Source organism: Ahaetulla prasina, chromosome 18 (assembly GCF_028640845.1).
Source record: "Ahaetulla prasina isolate Xishuangbanna chromosome 18, ASM2864084v1, whole genome shotgun sequence".
In the NCBI taxonomy this organism is placed as follows: Eukaryota; Metazoa; Chordata; class Lepidosauria; order Squamata; family Colubridae; genus Ahaetulla; species Ahaetulla prasina.
Genome location: NC_080556.1, coordinates 3,695,209 through 3,721,470, shown reverse-complemented (window position 1 = coordinate 3,721,470; position 26,262 = coordinate 3,695,209). Strand labels below are relative to the sequence as shown.

General features: G+C 45.6%; 1 protein-coding gene across 1 annotated transcript in view; it reads left to right on the top strand.

The window, feature by feature from the left end:
• The window catches only part of SKI (SKI proto-oncogene), a 132,083-nt gene that overhangs the window by 69,663 nt on the left and 36,158 nt on the right, over positions 1-26,262 (top strand). The gene's annotated exons all lie outside the window — the stretch shown is intronic.

Below are 26,262 nucleotides of genomic sequence, written 5' to 3'. Positions count from 1 at the left end.
TTTATCTATCTATCTATCTATCTATCTATCTATCTATCTATCTATCTATCTATCTGTCAATATCTATCTATCTATCTATCTATCTATCTATCTATCTATCTATCTATCTATCTATCTATCTATCCCTATCTATTTCTATCTATATCTATTCCTATCTATCTATCTATCTATCTATCTATCTATCTATCTATCTATCTATCTATCTATCTATCTATCTGTTATCCATCCATCCATCCATCCATCCATCCATCCATCCACCTACCTATCTACCTATCTATCTATCTCCCTGCAAGGCCAAACCATTTTGACAATCACTGCCCTGGAAAAAAAAAACCAAAAAACAAAACAAAACCCCAAATTGTTTGGAAAATCACACCCCACCCCCCATGTCTGCACAAAAAGTTTAGATTTCCTGTAATGCCGAGAGACTAGTTTGCAATTCACACTTGAGACGTTTGCAATGCTGGTGAAGAAATGGTGCACTTACTATTGGAGTTCCTGGACTTAATGGCGTCCACAAAAGTGGTGTAACTGTCTTAAATAATTTGGGGGTGTGTATTCATATGCCAGATACACACACACACACACTCCCGCCTAGATTTTTGCTTACCGTTGTGAATGTGAACTGAATTGCGCAGGATGAAACCTGCAGAGATCCAGGGATCTTTTGAAAAGTCAGGTTAGCCAAGAGCGATCCTATAACGGAATATGTGGGTGACATTGATGGACGAAGGGGCTTATTAAGGGGTCAGAGGAAGAAACTGAGGAAGGATTGGCTGTAATGGATCATCAGCTGGTTAAAATGGAGGCTGAACATTTTGTTTAGCGTACAGCCGAATTAGTTCATTTTGTCGTGTTTCCTGCCCGCTTTTGCCTGGGAGGGCCGACGCAACCTTGCCGTTGGGTTTGTCAGCCACACTCCTCCATCTACAATGTCAGAAATGGTAGCTTTTCGACTGTGCCCCGGGGGGGAGGGGCTGTCCCAAGCAAACTGGTGAAAATGGGCGTGCAATTTCTAGCCCTGTATTGAGAGTGTGTCATTTTGCGCAGAATCCGAGCGGAACGGTAGAAGCGGAATTGTAAATATCATTTTGATTTGAAATTGGGGAGGTTAACCGGTGGCCTGATGTCACACAGTAGGCTATTAACAGTTGCTGGATTTTTAACTAGTGGGGTTAAAAGTAAGTCAACCCAGTATGTTAACAGATTAAACCCGTTTCTCATAAAATATCCTGGCTTAACGGTGGAAACGGTCCATATTTCTAAACGGGGGTGGGGGGGGAGATAATGCCTGTGATTTATCCCTGCGTGTGATTCTATTTTTGGATGCCTTCTTTCCTGCGCTTAACAGTACAGCCTCTCTAGATTTAAAAAAATAAAATAATAATAACGCCACCACAAAACAACAAAATACGATCAACGCAACCGAAATCACTTTAGAGCAGAGAACAGCTGCTAGGTTGCGGGAATGCCCTCCACAGCTGCCAAAGGGATACCTCTTGAGAACAGCTTCCTCCTGGGAAATCAGCCATGCTCTGGCAGTATAACTTGTCGGGCTATGCGCCGCTCGGATCGCATGCGGTTCCCCCGGGACGTGGGAAAACATGGCAGCGAGACTCCCGAAACACCCTGCAACGTGCACATCGGAGGTTAAAGACAAAGCACTATGTGTTTGTGTGTGTTTATCTCAAGGGAGACAAGCTTTCCAAAGACGTTTTTTTCTGGTCTTTTAGTGAGATTATCTTTGTGAGCTGCCCTATCAGCCTTTTGCAGTTGTAGTCTCGGGTTTTCCAAGCCAGGATTGGACTGGTGGGGGGGTGGGAGAAAACGTCTACAATCCCATTCTTTGCCTCCGAAAGGCCCTGGGATTAGCTGGTGCTGCGCTGCCCTCCGGCATGTTGGAGCAACTCCATTCCCAGCCCTCCCGTATCTGCGGGGAAAAAAAGCAGGAAGCTTGGTCCACGAAGTTTGCACAAAATGGGACGCTTTTGACCAGGTGACTTTTGGCAGGTGGAAGCAATGGGGGAGCCTGGAATCTCCTAGGTCAGTGACGGTTAAAGTTTTTGGTGCCAAGTGCCCAAAGCACGCACAGACGCCTGAATGCGCACATGTGTGTGCCATAATCCCTAAAATGCAGTGTGAGCGCCCCCCTCTGCGCATGCACGCACATTCCCTGCGCATGTGCCCCCCCCTTCCCTGCGCATGCGCCCCGGGGCCATTTTGGCTTCCAAGTTGGGGCAGGAGGCTTTTCAGGTCCCAAACGGGGCGCGGGGGGGGGAGGGGGGCTCGCGATCTCCACAATTTCTCCCCCTAGCTTTCTCCTGCCTTCCTGCCATGGAGAGGCACCTGCGGAGGGTGGAACCTGCGGAGATCGGGGAAGGCTCCGCCCCCGTGCATGCGCGGCAGAGACCCGAAGACCAGCTGGCCCACAGGAGGTGTGCGCGCATGTGCGGTGGAGCTGGGCTGGGGCGACGGCTGGCGTGCCCGCAAAAAGAACTCTATGTGCCACAGGTTCAACATCCCAATCCTAGGTGTACTTCCACATTCCTTCCCCTCTGGCTGAGCTACCTGGGGGTGGGTGCCGGCGGCGGCTGGGAGTTGTAGTCTTAACTGCTGTCCTAGCTGCCCCATCTGCCCTAGCTTGCTTTGACCTGCCAAATTCACCGGAGGTCAGTGCAGAGATGGGATTCATTGACCTTCCCTACCGGTTCGCAAATGTGAGCGTGTTTCTGCGCCTGCGCGCACAGCCTTCTACACATGCGCAGTAGTCACGCATTATGCCCGGGTGGGTGGGCGGAGCCTCCCGCAATCGCCGCTACCAGTTCGCGCGATCCAGAGAGAAACGGCTGAATCCCACCTCGGTGCGTCCGTTTTGTGCCACCTCGCAGACCAAGCTTCCTGCTCTTTGTGTGGGATACCTTTGAGAAAAAGCACCACGGTTTAATCTGCAACATACAGGTATTTGTTTAGCGACCGTTCAAAGTTACAACTGGCACTGAAAAATAGTGACTTACGGCCGTTTTATGACCTTTGCAGCATCTGTGGGATCACGTGATCCAAATTCAGATGCTTGGCAGCTGGTTCGTATTTATGACGGTTGTTGCAGTGTCCCGGGGTCACACGATCCCCTTTGGTGACCTTCTGACCAAGCAAAGTCAATGGGGAAGGAAAGCCCGGTTCACTTAACAACCGGGTTACTATCCTAACTGAAATGATTCATTTAACAACCGTGAATCCAGGAAGGTTGTAAAGTCGGGCAAAACTCACTCAACAAATGCTTCACTTAGCAATTAGAAATTTTGGGCTCCATTGTGGTCGTAAACGGAGGATTATCTATACCGTCTTCACACGCTTAACCCCCGTTACTTGCTGGACTACAAGGCCCAGCAGCCCCCAGACAACTTAGCCAGAGGTGAAGGAATGTGCAAGACGCAATTAAAATTATATCTGGGAGATTCCAGGCTTTCCCCATCTTTGCAGCATTGGGGATGTGTACAAACAGTGTGGTTAACAACTCCTAGGAGCCTTCACCTCACACCACGTTGGCTAAGTCCTATAGGATTTGCAGATTGAAATATCTAAAAGGCACCTTTGGCACGCCAGGTGGGAAATAACCTGACCTACCTGAAGCAGGTTTTCCATTTGCAAAACTAGATCCAGAATGAATTGGGTGTCGGACGTCCTTGGCACATTGAACCCACATCGCTTCAGATGTGTGATCTAAGCCTTCTCTTGGGAGCCGGTGGCCGGGGGGGGGGAGAGATGGGTTGAGCGAATGAAGAAATAGTTGAGGAAGGGGGTTCTTTGGGATCTTATTAAAAAGTTACAGGTGGAATCGCTTTTTATAGTTCCTCTGAGTGTAAAACGACTTGGGGTAGGCCCTAGGGCAACACATCTGATCACCATGAGCCAGTTTCAATGCCATAAGGACCCCACTCATCAGGCATTGTGCGTGTTTAAAATTAAGAGGGGGGGAGGGAGACAGAGAGAGAGAGAGAGAGAGAAATGATAGATAGATAGATAGATAGATAGATAGATAGATAGATAGATAGATAGGTGGATAAATAGATGCTAGATAGATAGATAAAGAGGGAGGGAGGGAGAGAGACAGAGACAAAGAGAGAGAGAGAGAGTGAGAGAAAAGATAGGTGACAGAGAGAGAGAGAGGGAGAGAAATGATAGAGAGATAAATGATAGATAAATAGAGAGGGAGGGAGAGACAGAGAGATAGAGAGAGATGATAGAGAGATAAATGAGAGAGAGAGAGAGAGAGAGAGAGAGAAATGATAGAGAGAGAGGGAGGGAGGGAGTGGGAGAGGGAGAATAAATAAATTGGATGTTAAAATCCTTGAAAAACAAATGAATATTTCTAAGTGGCACGGAGTAATTAAGTGGTGCGCTACACTTGGCAATAAACAATTAAGCCGGGTTCATGTTGGAAGTAAAAAGTGTATTTGAATTAATTTGGCAGAATTGTGCTCTTTTGTAACATTTGCACCAGCCGAGCGGTGAAACAAATACAGCTCGAGCAGTTCTTGAAACTTCAAACACCACTCAGAATATTTTCTGGAGGGTTTGGAAGCCCACTTGATCCCCCGTTCTCTCTCTTTTAACAAACGAAAACACTTTTCAATCGTTTTGGCTTGGATCAACCTTAACACCTGTACCGTACGACAGAAAAAAGAATCCACAAGCTTTTTTTTTTTTTTTTTTAAAAAAGCCCTATTTGCGAAGAACTTTTCTCTGAAAATTTAACAGCTTTGAAGAAAACCCCAACTCTTTTGAGCCAGTCACATTTTCTCCACCCCTGGCTACCTCGCAGGGTTGTTGTGGGGGGAAAAAAAGGAACGCCTGTCTGCGCCCCGATGAGCTCCCGGACAAAACAGTGGGCTTAAAATCATGAACCATAAACTTGTCAGGGGAAAAAGAAAAAAACCACTACTCTTAACAGATAGACCTTTTGTATAGAACGAAATGATTTATGTCCACTAAAAAAGAATTAAAAAGTGGTTTAAGATGAATTTGGGTAACCCTAGTTGAGGCTGTCGGAATCCCCAGCCTGTGTACATTATTTTAGGGTAGCCTGTGCAGCGAAAAAGCCAGAAAATTGGATTAATAGAATAATCCATGCTTAAAAGCAAACCATGGATAAGGACATAGAATGAAGCAGTCTAGGAATGTCATAAATAAATCGGAAATCAAACACAGCCTTCGAATTGAAGGCTGGGGTGGGAGAGCAGGAGGTTATCGGCGATTGGATTTAATCCGGTTTGCGAGATGCTTTTTCAAAAGGATTTGCGCCCTTGTGCCGTATCGCCCAGTAAGACGGTGGGGCAGTATTCCTGCAAGTCCCTCCGCAGGCTAAATATTCTGGGCATGTAGAAGCAGAATTCAGTAGACAGATCCATGAGATTACCAACTGGTGTGCTTGGTTGTGCCAAGGTAAACAAAGGTAACCTTGAAGGGAATTTTTGCACAGGTAAGAATTGGGCCGTCGCCAGTTCGTTTTTTGGTTCTTCTTTTCCTGAGCACCTCTAAAACTTTCTGCTGGGGCTGAACCCCCGAAACCCTCCACCTTTCCCTCCCTCCCTCTCTTCCTTCCTTCCTTCCTTCACCCCTTCCTTCCATCCTTCCTTCCTTCCTTCCTTCCTTCCTTCCTCTTCTTCCTCCTCCTTCCTCCTCCTCCTCCTCCCTCCTTCCTCCTCTTCTTTCTTCCTTCCTCCCTCTCCTTCCTTCCTTCCTTCCTTCCTTCCTTTTTCCTTCCTTCCTTCCTTTCTTTTTCCTTCTTTCTTTCCTCCTCCTTCCTTCCTTCCTCCCTTCTTCTTCTTCCTTCCTCCCTTCCTTCCTTCTTTCCTCCTTCCTTCCTTCCTTCCTTCCTTCCTTCCTTCCTTCCTTCCTTCCTTCTTCTTCCTTCCCTCCCCTCCCTCCCTTCCTTCCCTCCCTCTTCTTCCTTCCTTCCCTCCCTCTCTCCTTCCTTCCTTCCTTCCTTCCTTCCTTCCATCCTTCCCCTCCTTCCCTCCCTCCCTCCCTTTCTTTCTTTTAAAAAAACATGGAGAATCCAATCTGTGCTTCTCCACAATGGAGCAGCCTTCCCCCTCCCCCCCTGTGCCTTTTGGCGATTTTATTACCCGCCAGGCTACGCAGCCCCATAAAATATTGGAAGGGGGTGGGGGTTGCTGGAGGGATTTGAGGGGGCAAAGGTCACAGGTCAAGACCTTTCTGCAGGCCGAACAGAAGCGGCTTTGACTCGTTAGGGAAATGACTGTAATGGATGATGGTTTTCTTTTTTTCTTTTTTTTTTAAAAAAGGCCCCTTGTGGGGTGGGGGAGGAGATAGGATAAACGGAGGTGGCTTGAGGAATCCCCGAATGTTAGGGCCATTTTAAAGAAGCCTGCTTCTATTTTTTTAAAACTGTTCCTCCGTAGCAGAAGAAACAGAAATGCAAAGCTTTTTCAGCCTATTGGTATCTCAGCTAGAGGGTGTGGAGCCGTGTCTGTGGTTAACCTTAGATTAGTCATCTTCCAGCTTAAGTGACCCTCACAAAGTTAGAAGGGCCAAAAGAGAGGGAAGGGGGAGGGAGAGAGAGAGAGAGAGAGAGAGAGGGATAGATAGATAAATAAACAGACAGACAGACAGACAGACAGACAGAAACAGAGGGAGGAGAAGGGGATGGAAAGGGGGAGAGAGATAGAGGGATAGATAGAGAAAGAAGGGGATAGATAGATAGATAGATAGATAGATAGATAGATAGATAGATAGATAGATAGATAGATAGATGGTAGACAGATAGTTAACCTTAGAATAGTCATCTTCCAGCTTAAGTGACCCTCACAAAGTTAGAAGGGCAAAAAGAGAGTGGAGGGAAGGAGGGGGAGAAAGATAGAGGATTAGATAGAGGGGGGATAGATAGACAGACAGACAGACAGATAGATAGATAAATGGATGATAGACAGACAGACAGAAACAGAAGGGAGGGAAAGGGGGAGAGAGAGAGGGATAGATAACGAGGGGGGATAGATAGAGGGAGGAGAAGGGGTGGGGGAGAGAGAGAAACCCTCAGAATCCAGAGATCAAGTTGAGAATCATTTCCCATCCCTGCCTTGGGGTATAAACCCTCTTGCAACATGGCCCTGGTAAGATCCAGTGGGCTAATTACCCAGAAGGAGAAAGGAGAAGCGAGAAGGAGAAAATAAAGAGAAACACGGAGAAGATCAAGAAAACAAAACTCTTGTCATTGTTGTTGTTGTTATATAGAAACCATAGTAACATTGGCTGCCTTGTGTTTTTTGCATTCCATTTCTTGAGTGTGAATATTGAGGTTAAGCGATACGCATTGGCTCCCCTCCTGACTTGGGTTTGGGCATCCTGCTAAGCGCCCCCCCCCCTTCGGCGTTAATTACCTGGCTGCACAAAAAACCCTAACACCCCAAACAAAGTTTTACAAACCGCAGCGGCTACATTTGCAGAGCTCAGCGGTGGGTTAAACCTGCGTGTGGGTTGCTTTTTCTTTGCTTCGCTTCATGCACGGATATATATTTGTTTTGTTTTTTTAAAAAAATGCAGGTCAATTCAATGAGAAATACGGCCTTATAGATAGGTACAGAGTGAAAAGGATATGTGGGTGGGTGGGGGGTTTCCAGCCATCGAAGCAGAGAGAGGGAGAGGGACAGAAAGAAAGAGGGAGAGAGAGAGAGAGAGGAGAAAGATAGAAAGAGAAGGTGAGAGAAAATAGGAGGGAGGGCGGAGAGGGAGAGAGAGAGGAGAAAGAGAGACAAAGAGGAGAAAAAGAGAGAGGAGAAAGAGAGAAAGAAGGAGAGGAGAGAGAGAGAGAGGAGAAAGAGGGAGAGGGAGAGAGAGGAGAAAGAAGGAGAGAGAAGGAGAGGAGAGAGGAGAAAAAGGAGAGAGAGAAGGTGAGAGAAAGAAAGAGGGAGAGAAAGAGGAGAGAGAGAGAGAGAAGGAGAGGGAGAGAGGGAGGAAAAGGAGAGAGAGAAGGTGAGAGAAAGAAAGAGGGAGGGAGAGAGAGAGAAGGAGAGAAGGAGAGGGAGAGAGGAAGGAAAAGGGAGAGGAGAAAGAGAAAGAAGAGAGAGAGAGAGGAAGAGGGAGGAAAAGGGAGAGAAGAGAAGGTGAGAGAAAGAAAGAGGAGAGGGAGAGAGAGGAGAAAGAGAGGAGAAAGAGAGAGAAAGAGAGAAGGAGAGGAGAGGGAGGAAAAGGGAGAGAGAAGGTGAGAGAAAGAAAGAGGGAGAGAGGAAGATGGAGAGAGAAGGAGAGGGAGAGAGGAGGAAAAGAGAGAGAAGGTGAGAGAAAGAAGGAGAGGGAGAGAGGGAGAGAGGAAGATGGAGAGAGAAGGAGAGGGAGAGAGGAGGAAAAAGAGAGAGAGAAGGAGAGAGAAAGGGAGAGGGAGAGAGGGAGGAAAAAGGGAGAGGAGAAAGAGAGAAAGAAGGAGAGAGAGGAAGAGGGAAAGAGGGAGGAAAAAGGGAGAGAAAGAGAAAGCGAGAGAAAGAAAGAGGGAGAGGGAGAGAGAGAGAGAGGAGAAAGAAAGGAGAGAGAAAAAGAGAGAAGGAGGGAAAGAGGGAGAGAGGGAGAGAGCTGAGGCACGGTCATTGTTAATGCTTTATTACCATGGAATTAGCTGCATTGAAGAAAAAGAGGCCAGGGGACCAAAAAAAAAAAAAAGGAAGAAAAAAAGAAAAGCTATACAACCTTGCTTTTTATGTGCTCCCAGCCTCCCCACTATCCTTGCTGGGGCTCGGCCATTCTGTTCCCTGCACCCCAGCTGCCCCTGCCGGCAAAGGGGGGGGGGGAGAAACAAACCTTGAGACTTGTAGCTCTCTTTTCACGTTGGGGGGGTGGGCTTTAATGATGGATTTCGGATAATTGAGTGGAAAAGAAGGTCAGGGTTAGCGGAAGAATGAGTTCTAAAGAATTGGATTCTAGATGGGCCTCTCCCCCCCCCCCATCTCTCTCTCTCTCTCTCTCTCTCTGTTCTCCCCCTCCTCTTGGACTACGTTTGACCAGTATAATCGTTAAAGCTGTTTCAAGGCCAGCGGGGTCTGTAATCGGCACCCCCCCCCCTTTCCTCCAACTCTGAACCTGGAAGGGAAATAATAACAAGAGTTTCGAAGGCATCTTGGAGATCTTCTCTAGTCCAACTCAGTAGCGAAATACTTTTTTTTTTTTTTTTTACTACCGGTTCTGTGGGCGTGGCTTGGTGGGCATGCCAGGGGAAGGATACTGCAAGATCTCCATTCCCACCCGACTCCAGGGGGGAAGGCTATTATTGCAAGATCTCCATTCCCACCTCACTCGGGGGGCCAGCCAGAAATGGTATTGGCCCTGTTCTCTGAACTGCTCAAACTTTCCGCTGCCGGTTCTCCGAACTTGCTGGATTTCACCCCGGCCCAACTCTCTTCTCAACCCTTGACCGTTTTGGATGGTAAATGGCTGTCCGATCTCTTCTTGATAACGTTCCAGCAAGGGAGCCACCCACAACTTCTAGTGGCAAGCAGTTCCACGGATGAATTGTCCTCAACTGTCAGGGCATTTCTGCTTACTTCTAGGTTGGATCTCTCTCCTTGATTAGTTTCCACCCGTTGCTTCTTGTCCTGCCTTCTGGTGCTTTGGAGAATAGGTTGAAAACCCCACCCCCCACTCATCTTTGTGGCAGCCCCTCAAATATCAGAAGGCACCTATTGTGTCACCTCCAGTCCCTTCTCTTGGTTAAAACAGACGTACCCAATTCCTGCAACTGTTCTTCGAATGTTTTAGCCTCCAGACCCCTCATCCTCTTCGTTGTCTCTTCTCTGCACTCTTTCCAAAGTCTCAAATTTTTTTTTTTTTGATAACATGGTGGCCAAATCACCCTTTTTAAGCTGGGTCGAGGGCTCGCCTCTTGCCTTTGGCCCTTTAATTGTGGGGAAAGGAAGGCCCAGAGCTGGGGGTTTTGAGAACTGAGCTTGGGGTGGGGGGAAAGGAAGGAGCCCCCCCCCAGTTGCCTTCTATGAGGTCGGTGTGGCGAGATTCATTTACAAAGCTGAAGTTGAAAGTCGTGGCAGTCCCAGCTTTCTGTATCTCGCAGCTTGCTTTAATTTTTAATCACTTCCTCCGGCTAGCATGGCAGAGTTCTCTCTAGGGTAGTTTTCTGCACTGGCAACAGCAGCTGCCTTTTTTCTTTCTTTCTTTCTTTTTTTTTCCTGTTTTTTTTTTCTTTTCTGCCCACAAACAGGGCGACACTGAAGCGCTAAAATTGAAATTGGAGGTGCTTTTTGGAGCGTAACTCAAGTTTTTAGAATGCCAGGGTAAAAATCAGCGGTGAAACCCAGCAGGTTCTGGCGAACCGGTAGCGGAAATTTTTAGCAGTTCCAAGAACCGGCAAATACCACTTCTGGCTGGCCCTAGAGTGGGGTGGGAATGGAGATTTTGCAAAACCCTTCCCGCTGGAGTGGAGTGGGAATGGAGATGTTGCAATATCCTTCCCCCAGGAGTGGGGAGGGAATGGGGATTTTGCAATTCCTTCCCCCAGGAATTGGGAGGGAATGGAGATTTTGAACGCCCACCAAGCCACGCCCACAGAACCGGTAGTTAAAAAAAAATTGGATTTCACCATTGGGTAAAATCTTACATTTTTGTGGGTGGGTGGGCAGGTGTAGGTCTTGTTTTCATCCCTGCCTCTGTCCTTTTCTTAGACAGGACCCCCAAGCTGTACTGTAGCCTCTGTGTTCCTGCAGCTAATGCTCACATCTGGATTACAGATGCAGAGCGGGGGACGGGAGGAGGATCTTCTGGATTTTATCCTGCAGTTTTCTTGTAGGGGAATTGCATACCGGTGAATAGCCCTGGTCAGGTCAGGATTATTATTTTTTTCTACGTCCTTAGCGATGCTATCAGCGATCAGTGCTGATTCAGATTAGGATGCGGGGGGGGGGGGGGAAACGTGCAGTGTGCGTTCAGTTTTCCCGTCGCACGTCGGCTTTGAGCCGAGAACTGCATCACAAAATCCCACGGAGAACGTTTTCCTATTTTACGTGCTATAGAAGAATATTTAGAATATATAGAAGAATATTTAGGCGTGAACTTAAATGGACTTCAGAAGATGGTAGAGGACAGGAAGGCCTGGAAGGAACGTTGTCCATGATGGGTCGGACACGACTTCGCAACTAACAACAACAACAACAACAACAAAGAAGAAGGAGAATTAGTTGCCACAGTTCACTTGAAAATGCAGGCCAGGCAAAATTAATGCAAACGCTTTCTTAGCGTTCGAAGGCTATGGATTCAGAAGATCGATTTGATTTTAGATTTTTGGAGAGTACCAAGTGAAAAGAAAACAACCACCACAACTCTGAATAGTCTGTTCTGAGCTTCAGGACCCTATGTTGATGCCTTTCCTTTCTCGTTTGGTATATAAAAGTTGATTTTCATATTTGGTATAACAAATGCAGTTGTCCTCAGTGGGTTTTCCAAGCCCAATTTGTTTAGAAAACTCAGCTACCCAAAATTCCCACTGTTGTTAATTAATCTTGCTGGAGTCAGGTACTTTATTCCTCTATGTTTTTGTACATAGCCAGTGCTTCTGTTTTGATGGTTAGGTCTGACATGCCTAATGTGTTCCTGACCTCTGGACTTTCAACACTCATCGACCTCAGCCAAATACGCCATTCCTCGGTTGATATTTTCTCTAGTTCTGTTTCTCAGTCAGGGTTCCTGGCAGCTGGGCCGGCTAGCCTTTTAAAAGCCATGTGCTATAAAATGAAACTACTGTGTATTAAACCATCAAAATAGCTGCGTAGCAAAGATAAAAAGGAATAAGCACGAAACAGTTGTGGTAATAAATGCAGCAGAAAGGAAAGGAAAGGAAAGGAAAGAAGGAAGGAAGAAAGGAAGGAAGGAAGGAAGGAAGGAAGGAAGGAAGAAAGAAAGAAAGAAAGAAAGAAAGAAAGAAAGAAAGAAGGAAGGAAGGAAGGAAGGAAGGAAGGAAGGAAGGAAGGAAGGAAGGAAGGAAGGAAGGACGCACAGTATCAACTCACCAGCCTATAAATATTGTACTTAGGAAATTGAAAAATACCTTCACCTGGAATTGAAAAGTGACTAAGATAAGCACCATTTTACCATAATGCCCTTTCTCTTCGGGTTACTTGTTGACAAAAAGGCCGCTGGAGTTTGACGGGTCAAGCTAAATAAATATGGGAGGATGTTAAGGTGGCAAGGATTTATGGGACTTGTAGTTGTGGCTGGCAGCAGGGCGCTTTCTTGAATCTCTTGACAGAGCCAACTTGTGTTTTATCAAGCAGTGTTTTCCTACCAAGGGTGTGTGTGTGTGTGTGGGGGGGGTGGATTTTGCTGGCCAAGGTTGAAGGATTCCTGTGTGGGTGTTTTGCACAGTTGTCCTGAGCTGGCTACCCTCCAGAACTGTGGCCGCAAAGAGTGGACCTTTACAATCTCTATGTCCCAGCACACCCAGAGAGTTAAAAAATAAATAAATAAATCCTCTTCTTTTAAAGACCCGGTAATCCCTTGCTGGGTGAAGTCTGGACAACTGAACGGAGTTGAGTGTTTCCTGGCCGGATGCCCTTCCTGTTGCCAATGCGGAGTTTTGTTCAGCAGGTATATTTCTCATTGTGCCCAGAAAGAGAAATATCGGCCTCTGCCTAGGACTGAACTCACAGAGGGGGGGGGGGAAATCCCTGCCTATCAAACATTGGACAGTGGGCTTGACTGTGGCATCAGGTTCTTCCACCCTCAGTTGGCATGGAGCCCAGGGAGTGAAAGCTTATGCCCAAAGAAACTCGTAAACCACGGGTGGGCAAACTACGGCCCCTTTAAGACCTGTGGACTTCAACTCCCAGAATTCCTGAGCCAGCCGTTGCCCGCCCCTGCCATAGACTACTGGCCCTCCAACCTTTGGGGCACCAGGGATCGGTTCCGTGGAATTGGACTTTTCCGTGGACCGGACGGAGCATAGTTTCACGTGCTGCCTGCATCCCATGGATGGGAGTTTGCTTGTTTGCATAGCTCGGTTTCTGGCCTGCCACGGCCCTGTGCCAGTCCACAGACCGGGGGGCTTGGAAGCCCTTGCCATAGACTATATATCCAAGGGCCATCAAACAGTGCCCCTGTTAGCTTATATTATTTTTACTCTTTTATTTTCTGAGCCATCCAGAACCGGTTTTCGACCGTGATTTATTTTGATTTCACAGTACTGTTTTTTTTTTTTTCCTTCTCAGATGAAACCCCGTTGTGCACAACCGGGGAAATCTAGCTACCCATACGGCTTTTCTCCCAAAATGTCTCCCTGTGACTTTAAGAACAATTGCAAAAGGCGTCAGACAGACCAGGAAACTGGTAGCAGCAGCAGCAGCGGTGGCTAAAAGGGAAGAGGAGGGAGGGAAGCTGTGAAGGCAGAACAGCCAGTCTGTGCTTTTTACCTCTCACTATAAACTTCAAAACTTTTTAGCTGCAGCCTCTTAGGAAGGGGTGGGCGGGAGGGGAATGGGCATAGGCGCAGGGAGAGTTTGGGGTTTTGTCATGTTATCTCGCTTGCCTGCAAGCCCTAGTAAAACTGCATCCAGTTTTGGCCACCGCACTATTAAAAAGATGTTGAGACTCTAGAAAAGAGTGCAGAGAAGAGCAACCAGGATGATGAGGGGACTGGAAACTAAAATAGACAATGAACGGTTGAAGGAACTGGGCCTGGCTAGTCTAGTGAAGAGAAGGACCAGGGGAGACACGATAGCAATATTGGAGGGGCTGCCACAGAGAGGAGGAAGGGGGTCAAGCTATTTTCCAAAGCACTCAAAGGCCAGACAAGGAATAATGGGTGGAAACTGATCAAGGAGAGATTCAACCTGGAAATAAGGAGGAATTTTCTGACAGTTTTTTTTTTAAAATTTGAATTTATATCCCGCCCTTCTCCGAAGACTCAGGGCGGCTTACACTGTGTTAAGCAATAGTCTTCATCCATTTGTATATTATATACAAAGTCAACTTTTATTGCCCCCAACAATCTGGGTCCTCATTTTACCTACCTTATAAAGGATGGGAAGGCTGAGTCAACCTTGGGCCTGGTGGGGCTTGAACTTGCAGTGAGAAACCATCAACCCATGGAACAGAAGTTGCCTTCAGAAGTTGTGGGAGCTTCATCCCTGGAGGCTTTCAAAAAGAGACCGGACTGCCATTTGTCAGAAATGGTGTCGGGTCTCCTGCTTGGATAGGAGGGGTTGGACTACATGACCTCCAAGGTCCCTTCCGACTCTGTTAATCTAATCTAATCATTGGGAAACCTGGTTGCAGGTGGAACCTGGTTGCAGATAGAAGCAAGAATTGGGCCATGTGTGGGATTGGTGCTGTCAATCAAATTTAAAAGAGAGGAATTATTCCTTCCTGGCCAGTATAAGATTGTTATCGTCTTTTTTTTTTGTTTAAACAACACATAAAACGTGGGTTTGGGGTTGTGTGTTTTCAGCGTAGCGGGAGGCTGGCTGGTGTCAACTTCCGATGAATATAGATCTTGACAAGACATCCTCACATGTCTATTTATCAAAAGAAACGTGTGGTTTTTAAAGTGGACAAGGAAGATGCAGTCCCATTTTTTAATACTGAGCGCATATTTCTTTGACTATGGGGCCTCCTTCACTGTGTTATTCTAGGGCTGGCTGTGCAAAGCACACACCATTCTTAAATCTGGATGGACAAATAACAACATCCAGTTCCTCGGATCGGTCAAACTCGGGCAACCTTCGGGCAACCCCCTAAAGACTGCCACGCCCTTAAGCCAGTCTAGCCTATTGTCCGAACCCAATCCATGCTTCCTTTTCGATTTCTTTTTAAAAGAAGAATATTTTATTCGGAGTGGGGCTTCCGAATTCCAAATGACACACGTATGTGTGTGCGTGGGGGGTGGGATTTAAGAGTCCCCAAGGAACTGTCCATTAAGCAAGGTTGTGAAGAAAACGAAAGGAAGGTTACAAAAAGAGAGGAACTGAGGTTAGCTTACATCCAAGATGGCGAACCTAGGGCACGGGGTGCTGTAGGTGGCACGCAGAGACCCTCTCTGCGGGCACCCCAGCCCAGCTTCACTGCGCATGCGTGTGCGCGTCCTGCCGGCCAGCTGGTCTTCAGATCTGCCATGGCAGGGGGTGGGGCGCATGCGCAGGGGAACCGCCGCATGCGTGGGGGTCGCTCGCATTGCATTTTGGGCCCCTGCGCCCTGTTCGGGCTTCCAGGTTGGTGCAGGAGGCCTTCCAGGCCCCAAATGGGGTGTGTTTTGAACCCGGAAGGCCTCCTGCACCAACCTGGAAGCCAAAAATGGACCGGGGGGGGGAAGGGTGCATGAGGGGGGAGGTTTGCACACGCATGTGTGGAGGGGGGTGGTGTCACGCGCATTGTATTAGGGGTGTGCGCACTCTTGGCACGCGAGGACAAAAAGCTCAGCCGTCATTGGCTTATATGATGATCTGCGGTTATTTATCCTTATTAGCTCTTCAGTTTCCTCCTAATAGGCGATCTGTATGTTTGTTTGTTTTGTCTGGGTAACGTAACTGTCTGCTTTCTTGTTTTTTTTCCACCTCCAGCAATGTTTCTTCCTTTTAAAATAATAAACTTACCCTCCAGCACGGACTTCCTATGTGGGATTGGAGCTTGCTTGCTTGCTTGCTTGTTTGTTTCTTTTTCCAAAGGAAACTCTTTTTGAAGTTGCAAACCTTTGTGGAGGTGTGTGCCGGGGTTGCCCACCTGTTCCCCCTCCCTCCCCCCCTCCCCTCGGTCTGTAAGAAGCCTTGTACTCGGGCTTCAAAAGCGCATTGAGAAGAAGTGGTGTCTGACAAGCAGAAAGGGAAAATTGATTACAGCCAAAGTGGCTTTAATTAAAACTTGTTTTTCTCGTCTGCTCCCCTTTGTTTACGTCTGCAAGGCAACACCACTCCCTGCAAGTGGGAACTTCTTCTCCGGAGAAGTTCAGCCGTGGCTGGTGCAATCAAAGGTAATTTTGTTTGTGCAAGATATTTATCTGGAAAGGAATGGCCCGGAATGAGGTTAGGAAGAGGACAAACGCCCCGTGTGCTTTCTCTTCCTCGTCTCTGATGGCTTTTTAATGGTTTCTTAACGGCGCCTTGTGCCTTCGCCCTGAGATCCTTTTTTAAAAATTTGGGGGTGGGTTCCCCCGACAGCTCATCGGCTACGGGCGGGCCGGCTTTGGCTTAGTAGAGGATGAATGAAGGAAACCCTGGCCCAAACTGGCAAGGCCTTCCTTGCATTTTTCTCATTCCCCTCTGCAGACCGTCTGGCCCAACTTTTTCTCTTTGTCTGAGTTGTGTTTCCGCAATGCTTTCTACCCAGCAATCGCTGATGGAAATAAAAATAACTGGGATAGCATCCTTAGGATTTGTTCACATGTGACGTTGGCGCAGGAGTGGGGTTGCACAGACCCCTTAAAGGTAAATGTAAAGCACAGATGTGCTAGTTGTTCCCGACTCTAGGGGGCGGTGCTCATCTCTGTTTCAAAGCCGAAGAGCCAGCGCTGTCCGAAGACGTCTCCGTGGTCATGTGGCCGGCATGACTCATTGCCAAAGGCACATGGAACGCTGTTGCCTTCCCACCAAAGGTGGTCCCTCTTTTCCTACTTGCATTTTTTATGGGCTTTCGAACTGCTAGGTTGGCAAAAGCTGGGACAAGTCACGGGAGCTCACCCCGTTATGTGACGCTAGGGATTCGAACCGCTGAACTGCCAACCTTTCGATCGACAAGCTCAGCGTCTTAGCCACTGAGCTACCGCGTCCCTCACAAAACCCTTAAGCCGGGGCTAAAATGGGGATTGGATTGTTTCTTTGGGGAAACAGCTGTTGTCCTGCCACTGTGGGAACCACACTGTCGTTTTAAGCTAAAATGTTCGTTCTGCGAACAGAGCTGGAGCAGGTTGTGTAGACCAGGAGTCTCCAATCTTGGCAACTTTAATAAGCTTGGAGGACTTCAACTCCCAGAATTCCCCAACCAGCTTTGAGAGTTGAAGTCTGGGAGTTGAAGTCTGCCAGGCTTAAAGTTGCCAAGGTTAGAGACCCCCGGTCTAAACTCAACTATTAACATCGTATAAGGGGCACATTGTCATTACAGGTAGTCCTCAACTTACAACCACAATCGAGCCCCAGATTTCCGTGGCTAAGCGAGACAGTTTTTAAGTGAGTTTGAACTGTCACTAAATGAGCTGTCACAAGTGGAGGATATCTGTACATGTTAGCAGAGTTTTCCACGTACGTTTTGATTAGCCTTGTGGTGGAGGAATGAAAAAGGATTTGTAAATGTTAACAGTAAATAAGACTGTATATTTTATTTTCATGCTGCTTGTTTAGTAAGTACAGCAATTTTTCAGATCAAAGGCATTTTCCTAGACAGGCCCAAATAAATGCAATTTTAACCAATTTAATTAATAACCACATAAATGGAAGCATACTGAAAGCATTATTTTAAAACAACAAACAACGTATTTTGAAGGCAGCATCTACGGCCTTCCTTACCGAAGACCAATGACGGCAGCCAGCGATGGTCGGGAATAAAACCCTAGTGGAATGATAAATTTATATGGTTGATTAAAACCGCTGCTGGATGGCAGAAATCAAATTAATTAGGGGACCACCTTGCAAGAGGGATGAAGATTTAAACAACCTGGGAAGAAGTCAAAAGGCTTTGGCTGGGGCTAATGTTTTTATGTACACTGAGAGCGTATGCACCAAGACCAATTCCTTGTGTGTCCAATCACACTTGGCCAATAAAGAATTCTATTCTATTCTATTCTATTCTATTCTATTCTATTCTATTCTATTCTATTCTATTTCTAATTCTAATTCTAATTCTAATTCTATTCTAAAATAATCAAATACAGGCCAATGAGTCTTTTTACAACGCAAGTTCCCGATTAAAAAGGCTGCCCCAAACAGCCACCTACCAGAAGGCATCCTAAAGGCCTTTGGAGACACCATTCTGAGAAGGGTAGATAATTGTTGAGTGTGGGCTCAAAATGTCCTGCAAGAATAGAGAATACCCAGTACTCCTTCCCCTTCCTGTTCCCCCCCACACCCTCAACTATATAACCATGTGAATTGAGTTGGACTGAGAAAGAGGGACTTCCATGTGGAAAGCAGGACTGGAACTCACAGCCCCCTGGTGACTGGCTCAAAGTCACCCAGCTGGTTTTTATGCCTAAAGCAAGACTAGAACTCCCAATCTCCTGGTGGTTGGCTCAAAGTCGCCCAGCTGGCTTTTATGCCTAAGGCAGAACTAGAACTCTCAATCTCCTGGTTTCTAGTCTGGTGCTTTAACCAACAGACCTGTCTCTCTTTGCATTAAGAATTCAGTCTATTTAGTGTCATTTCTTTGCTCCCTGGCGGATGGGGAGTTTTGCTAGGGAGCAAGTGCAGCGCTTATTGTGACTTTGTGTGCAGCTATAAGACCAGAGGGAACGACTCACTGCAACCTGGCGATCACCTCAAAAAGATTTTGATTTGAGGTTGTTTTTTTTAAAGTCCTGATCTAGCCATTTCCCTGCAATTTGTGTCAAAAAAAATTAATAATCTGCGGCTGTTTGTGAATTCCAAGACAGATGCTTGGATGTAAAGTCATTAAACTAGATTTACTTAGAATGGGTGTGTGTTGCTTTTCCCTCTTTTCTCATAAATACAGGCGTAAATTTAAAAGCAGACAGAGAGAGAGAGAAATAAACGAGTATCTTTGTGATATCCCAGCTGCAGTTGCTGGGATAATGTTTTGGGTGGGTTGGGGGTGGGTGGGCAGGAAGTAATGAAAGCAGTTCCATTTATTTTAGGGTGTTTTTAAAGTATGATTAGTTTGGCAGGTGCTTAGGAAGTTGTTATCCTTAAAATACGGTAGCGTGTCATGGGTCTGTCTACCTACCTCATCAGCTAAGGTATTTAGTCTACAGTGGCTGGCCGTTGGCTTGTCTTTAATATAAGCGACTTCTTTCGTATCGCACATTGCAAAGAGCCACGAGGTAGTTGGTTTGGTTCTGGCTTCTTGTGATTACCTGAATCCAGGCATTATTTGCAAACCAAGATGCTGATGTATGGTAGCCACATGAACAAAACCCAAGGAATTTTGTTGAAGACCTCCGAGCCAGCGATTCATTGCGGTAAATCCAGGAAGCCACTTTTGAGTCCTCAGGAAAATACGGTATGTAAAAGATTTCATTGTCCAGTAACAGAGCCTCTCGGAGCCTGGTATCTTCCAGATGTTGGGGGGGTGACGGTGGCGAACATCTGGGGCATCCTCAGGTCAGCCAAGACTGCTTTGTAATGATTGAGGCCATTTCAGGTCTCAAACCAGGCCAGAAGCTAACTTAAATGAAAGCTGAATTTATTCTAACAGGGAAATGCACGATTTGAATAAAATTCTCAGGGAGTGGGTTATGATGGTACCATCAGGGGTGGGATTGAAAAATTTCAGCAACTGGTTCGCTGCCCAGTTGTTGGGTGGGCGTGGGAAGGGTGGGCGTGGTCAGCCAGTCCTTGGAACAACTGGTTCGGTGAACCAGATGAAAATTAACATCCGGTTTGCCCAAATCTGTCCGAACCGGCTGAATCCCATCCCTGGGTATCATTCTTAGATAGTTTATGCAATTTAAAAAAAAAATTGCAACCTGCTTTGAGACATGTTTTGGACAATCAGTGGTACATATATTTATTAAAGAAGGAACATAAATAATGCAATCGTGTACAGGCTCAGAATATGAGAAACCTCTGCTCCCCCCGCCCCCCCCCCCCAATTGAGCTGTTGAAATGGTCATTTCAGACTTCTGGAGTGAGCCATTTGCTTTTCAGCAAAGAGCGAGGAAGGAGGGAAAGGAGAGGTTTGAACGAGGGAGCACCCCCCCCTTCTGTTGCTTTCTTACAGTCAAATTGGACCGAGATCCCAAACTATTCGAAGCGTTTCCCCAAATTTTCCTTCCGCCTGTTGCGTTTTCCTTGAACCCAGAACTTTCGGTGGAAGCAAAAAATGGATGGAGCCGGATGCTTGGATGATCTTTGGTGGAGCATATAGAAACGGCGAATTTGGGCCTCTTTCCTCCCACTCTTCCCAAAAAACAGCTCCTCTCTTTTTCTTGTCATTTCAGCTGCTTTCCATCACGGGTACAGAGCGGGATGAAAGAACGGCGGACAAACTGGGTCACGTGCCTGGCTTGTCTGCTTCTTCTGTGCGTCTGCCGTCTCTAAAAAGCATTAAGAGAGTGACCAAGAAAAGAAACATTTTGGCCCCTTCCAGTGTGCTTTTAAAATCCCCCCACCCAGGAGTGGAAAAGTAAGACGACCATATTAGGATGATTAATAAGCTGTTGACGGGGTGAAACGTCTCTTTAATTCTCAGAGCTGTAACCCCCCCCAAAGCAAGTTGGGGAAAAAAACCTCCAAAAACTGGTGCAGTTCTTCTTAGTTTTGTAGCACGCAAAGGTTGTATATATTCTTAACACGACAACTGCAGGTCCGCAATCTTGATCCCCTTGGGACAGCCCGTTCCTCAAATTCTTAGCTACCAGGGGAAAAGAAAAAAAACACACAAAAAGCAAGAAAATTTGATATGGCTGTATAACTTCTGGTCTGTAGTCTGTAGTCCTTGCTGTCTTCACCATTTCTCACCCCCCCATCACCAACCCTCCAGTTTTTATAGAAGGTTTCTTTTATTACTTTAATTGCATTTCGATAGGGAGAGCAAAGTCATTCGCACACACACCCCCCACCCCCTCTTCCGGCATTTTGCCCCATTCTGGATCTTTCTTCTTGCCTTTCTTTTCTCACTGTTTGAATTTTTCTAGGGCCTGGCTAAGATTCACTGTTTGGTCGGTTTCTATGGAAGAAAGAAAACACACATATTTTTGCCAGGCCTGGAATAATATTTTTTTTTTCTTTGGGGGAAGAAGGAAAAAAAAAAAAAAAAAGCGAAAGAAGAGAGGAGGAGGAGGAAGAGAAGGGGGAAGGAAAAAAATGTAGGAAATATGATCCCACTGTACAAGCAAAATAGGGGTTATTGGTTGGGCTGCAGGTAAATGAACTTTCAGCACCCTTCCTTGCTCACTTTTTAAATTATTCCCTAACCCATGACAGCTGTGCACTGGAGGGCGGGAGATCAAACCTACATTTCCCCTTTTCAGGTTGTTGTCTTGAACTGGGAACCAGTTTATTAGAAAAGAATCCTGGAACCTTGAAGGGAAACATTTCTCCTAAGACAGAATCCGAGAATCGGGGAGAGCGTTACCTGTACTTTAAGCCCCATCCCTCTTCAAAACGCTAAAAAAAAAAAAAAACACCCTTTCCAAGTTTGGTTGGCATTAAGCCTCTCCTCGGCCTCCTTCCCTTGTTCTTTTGGGCCGCTGTCCAACAGGATATCAGCTGTACCACGCCCTAAGTTGTTTTGCTTACAACTCCGAACTCGAAGCTGACTTTAATACATCCCTCCTAAAAACCCTTCAGACTAGAGGCAAGAAAGAAAGAAAGAAAGAAGAAAGAAAGAAAGAAAGAAGTTGAACATAACTGGAACAAAAGGCTAAGCCAGAAACGCATCTCCAGATATAAGATTTCATTACAATTCCAAAACTTTTGGATGAAAGTTTCGTTCTCTCTCTTTTTTTCTCTCTTCAATTCGAGTTTACAGTCTGGGAATTTGTTAAGATTTTCTCTCTGGGCAGGGAAAATTCCGTAGCAAAAGGGTGTTTTTACAAGGTTTCCCCCTCCCCCCGTCCCTCCCTCCTTTCGTCTAGTTAAAACCAGGAAGCTGGAAACAAGAGGAAAGGGTTGAGCTAGCAGCTCCTTGCTTGCTTCCTATTCTCCCTCGTTTTTTAAGGCCTTAATTCACTCCCTTTGGAAAAAAGTTGCCAAGCCCATAAGATTCATTTTTAAATTATTATTTTTTTTATTTTGAAAGTTGCAGGTCCCTAGTCTTTAAGGCAGTGGTGAAATGCTACCGGTTCACATCGGTTCGGGCGAACCGGTAGTAAGAAAAAAAGCTACCAGTTCCTCCGAACCGATATTTCCTATGATCAGCTGTGCCGCACGATTTAAAATCGCTAGAAAGCAGGAAATCCTGCTTTCTGTTTAAGCAAAGGTTAAAAGTTCACTTTTCATCGCTAGGAGTCCCATCTTTGGGCCACCTCCATTAACCTCGTACACCTTTACCTACTATTCTGTACCCTGGAGACAAAATACCAAAAACCAAGATGCAGAAATCTTTTTTTTGCAAAGAAAAAGTGCAGCCAAGATGTTCTATGGCCTGAAGCAAATTCAAATATATTTGGAATTAACACACAATCTCCTTCTCAATGCCCTCTGTCTTTATTTCTTTATTGTTTATTGTCGTAAATAATAACGTAAATAATTGCTATTGTCATAAATAACAACCACCACACTTCTACACATTCCGTCTTTTCATAATCCCATCTAGCCTCTTTAATAATACTACTGTGTTTCCCTGAAAATAAGACCCTGTCTTATATTTTTTGGAACTCCAAAATAAACGCTTGGCCTTATTTTCCGGGAGGTTTTATTATTTTTGGGGCGCATGGAGCCCCAAAATAATAAAAGGTATATAAATAATATATATATATATAAATAAAATAAAATAATAAAAGGTAAGACGCCTCTTGCTGTCTTACCTGATTTTCAGCTCTGTCTCCCTAACCCTAACCAGAGAAAATGGTGAGGACCGGCTGCGCATGCATTTAAATATTTTCAGGGAGGGGTTATTTTCGGGAGAGGGATTATTTTAGCACATGCGTTCAAAAGCCCGATTGGGCTTATTATTAAGGGATGTCTTACTTTTGGGGAAACAGGGTAATATTCAGTTACTGCCAGAATGTTCTCTTAAGGACAGCAGGTAGATAGGAATAGAGTTTCTAAAATTTTCTTCTTTTCTTCTTAACTTTCTTGCTTTCTTTTCTTTTTTCTTTTCATATGTTCCAAACTATATCGCTCCTGGTAGAAATGAGAACAAGGTGTCAATTGTTGCAGATAGGAAGAATAAACCACAGTAGCAATTATGATAATGAACAATTTATGGGGAAGGGTGGTATTCTGATAGCTACTGAAGGAGATATTTCTGTTCTTGATGATAATTTAATTTATGCCCATTCTTAACAGCAGCTAAGAACCGAAAACTGAGACTACAGGAAAATATGGTTCTCTGTCTTCACCTGTTGGACTTTTACCTTTCATTCATTACCGTGCTGGGACTTTTTCACCATCCCCGCCAATCAGAAGGAGGCAACAGGGAAGGGAAGGCTGGTTGAAGGACTTGTAAAAAATAAAATAAAATAGGATTATGGATTGGATCAGCTTCCATACCACCTTTCTACCCACAGTGACAAGCATAAAAATTGAGCCCAATATTTATGTTGCTAAGGGAGACTGTCGTTTAGTGAGTTTTGCCCCATTTGACATACTTTCTTGCCACAGTTGTTAAGTGAATCACTGTTGTTGTTGAGCTAGTGACCCCATTGTTAAGTGAATTCGACTTCCCCATGGGCTTCGCTGGTCAGAAGGTTGCAAGAGACGGTCAGGTGAGCCTGCAACCGTCTTAAGTACAAGTCAGTTTCCAAGCATCTAAATTTTGATCATGTGACCATGGGGGTGTGTGTGCGTTCTGCAATGGTCATAAGTGTGGAAAAAACGGTCCTACATCACTCTTTTCAGTGCCGTTATAACTAAATGAATGGTTGTAAGAACGTACCTTGATGAACGTATCTTTTCTTTTATGTACACTGAGAGCATATGCACCAAGACAAATTCCTTGTGTGTCCAATCACACTTGGCCAATAAAAATTCTATTCTATTCTATTCTAAGTTGAGGACTTACCTGTAAACATGTGTAGGGTTTCCTGCCTGGGCAGGGGGTTGGACTAGAAGACCTCCAAGGTCCCTTCCAACTCTGTTATTATTATTATTATTATTAAAATTGTGCCAAATTCTTCAGTTCCAGTTGGGTTGATCCATTTGTGAAATCCTCTTATTTTTATTTGGGGTGGGAGGCTCAGAAATTTCTTGCAGTAGTAAAAATTAAATCCGGGAAAAGTTGGAGCCGGTACCAATTTGAGGCTACAGTGGGGAAACTCGGGCTGGGAAGTAGCTGTTCCACCCTAGAAGTTCTCTCTGTGATCCTTCATTGGCCTCTTTAGTTGGCAGCAAAATAGGACAAGAGTTTAGTTTTATTTATTTTTTCTATTTCTTGGAATTCGGTGGAAATGGCTGTTAAATGTTAACTTGCGAAAGATACAGAGATCAGCATTCTTAGTTGCCGGGATCTGAAATGTGGAAACGGAAGGGTCAAAGAGTGGTATAGAATTTAGGAACCAGTTGCTTTCTGATTTAATGGCTGCTTTTTGCCCCGCCCACCTGTCCCGGCTCTATGCCGTCCTATTTAGGCACGTTTTTGAGGCCGGTCGCATGCACGGAAGGTGTGCGAGCGAGCAAAGTGCATGCACGGAAGGCCGGGCACATGCGCAGAAGGTGCACGAGCGGTGAACCGGTGGTAAGAATATTGGAAACCCACCACTGTCCCAAAAGTGCTTTCCCAAAGACAAATTTTGGACTTTCTTCATTTGTTTTTTCTTCAAAAAGATTTTGCTTCTCATCCAAGAAGCTTTTTCAGTTCTGAAGAATGTTTTCAAGGGAGGGGGGGAGAAACCAACCCTAAGACAGTCCATTTGCCTTTTGAAAGTCACTTTTGAGACAACCATGACCTGAATGATGGAGAATCTCCATACACACAGTAGCCCACCTAAGTTCATTGCTTGGTCTGTATATAAGGAAGGCTCACTCTCTCTCATATTCTTACGCGTGGATTCGCGCGAGCCCACCATCCTAAGGCCCTCGACTCTCAGGAAAGAAATCATTCAGTCCCACGCAAAAGCAGATCTGTTTCCCTGCGTGGTCTTGTCCCTCTTTTTCAAGCGTGGCTTTCCATCAGCCAGTGGCAGAGTTAATACCTTGAGAAGCCAGGATGAGTCTAGCTTTGTCTTCTGCTTGAGAATACAGATGGGGCTGCTTGCTTTGCATGGCAGCCAATGCTGTTTTCCACCGGAAAAAGATAGTCTTTGTTTCTAGCGAAATGCCTCTCTGCATAGAGGAAGGAGCTATTGCCTAGGGAGTAGGCTGTTCTTTAAAAAAGAAAGACCAAGCAAACAAATTTCTCTTTTTGAGATGTGAGCGAGATAAACCAAGGGTGGGAAGGCAGAGAGTTAGAAAGTTGTGTGACAATAGTCACACAGGTCAAACGGTTGGGCAAAACTGGGAAGGTACTGAATATATGTCATATTTGGAATTAAAGAACGTTTAATTGGTTTTTACCCCTGTTTCCCCAAAAAGAGGGGCCTCTGGTGGCTCAGACTGCTAAGATTGCTTATTAACACAGCTGCTTGCAATTACTGCAGGTTCAAGTCCCACCAGGCCCAAGGTTGACTCAGCCTTCCATCCTTTATAAGGTAGGTAAAATGAGGACCCAGATTGTTGGGGGCAATAAAAGTTGACTTTGTATATAATATACAAATGGATGAAGACTATTGCTTAACATAGTGTAAGCCGCCCTGAGTCTTCGGAGAAGGGTGGGATATAAATGTGAATAAAAAAAAAATTAGGACCAATTTTTTTTAAATTTACATTTATAATTTTTTTTATTTACATTTATACCCAACCGGAAAATAAGTCCTAGCATGATGTTTCAAGGATGCTCGTAATATAAGCCCTACCTCCCCCCCCCAAAAAATAAGCCCCAGTTAAGATTGTCAGCCAGATGAATGCATCTGTACTAAATGTACTGCATCCAGAAAATAAGACCTTTTGGAGCAAAAATTAATATAAGACCCGGTCTTATTTTCGGGGAAATACGATACCCCTGCCTAATGATACCGACTCTGCTGAAGAGCCATGGTTTGGTTTTTGGCTTTGGAGATCAAAGAGGCTTTTGGCCTGCGTTGAAGAACCGGAAGAGAGGCCGGAGGGACAGTTTACCACCACCCCCCCCAGCCCTATAAGTAAATATGCTGATAGAATGAATGGATATATGTTGTTCCTTTTTTTGCCCTTATTTGTTCAGAGCCAAGTAAGGTCTTTGAAAAGAGGAGTGTGAAACGACTCCATAGATTAGGGGCGTCCAGTTTCGGCCACATTAAGACTTCAAGACTTCAACTCCCGGCAGGGCTGGCTGGGGAATTCTGGGAATTGAAGTCTACAAGTCTTAATGTGGCCAAGGTAGGACAGTCCTGCCATAGAACATCTATAAAGA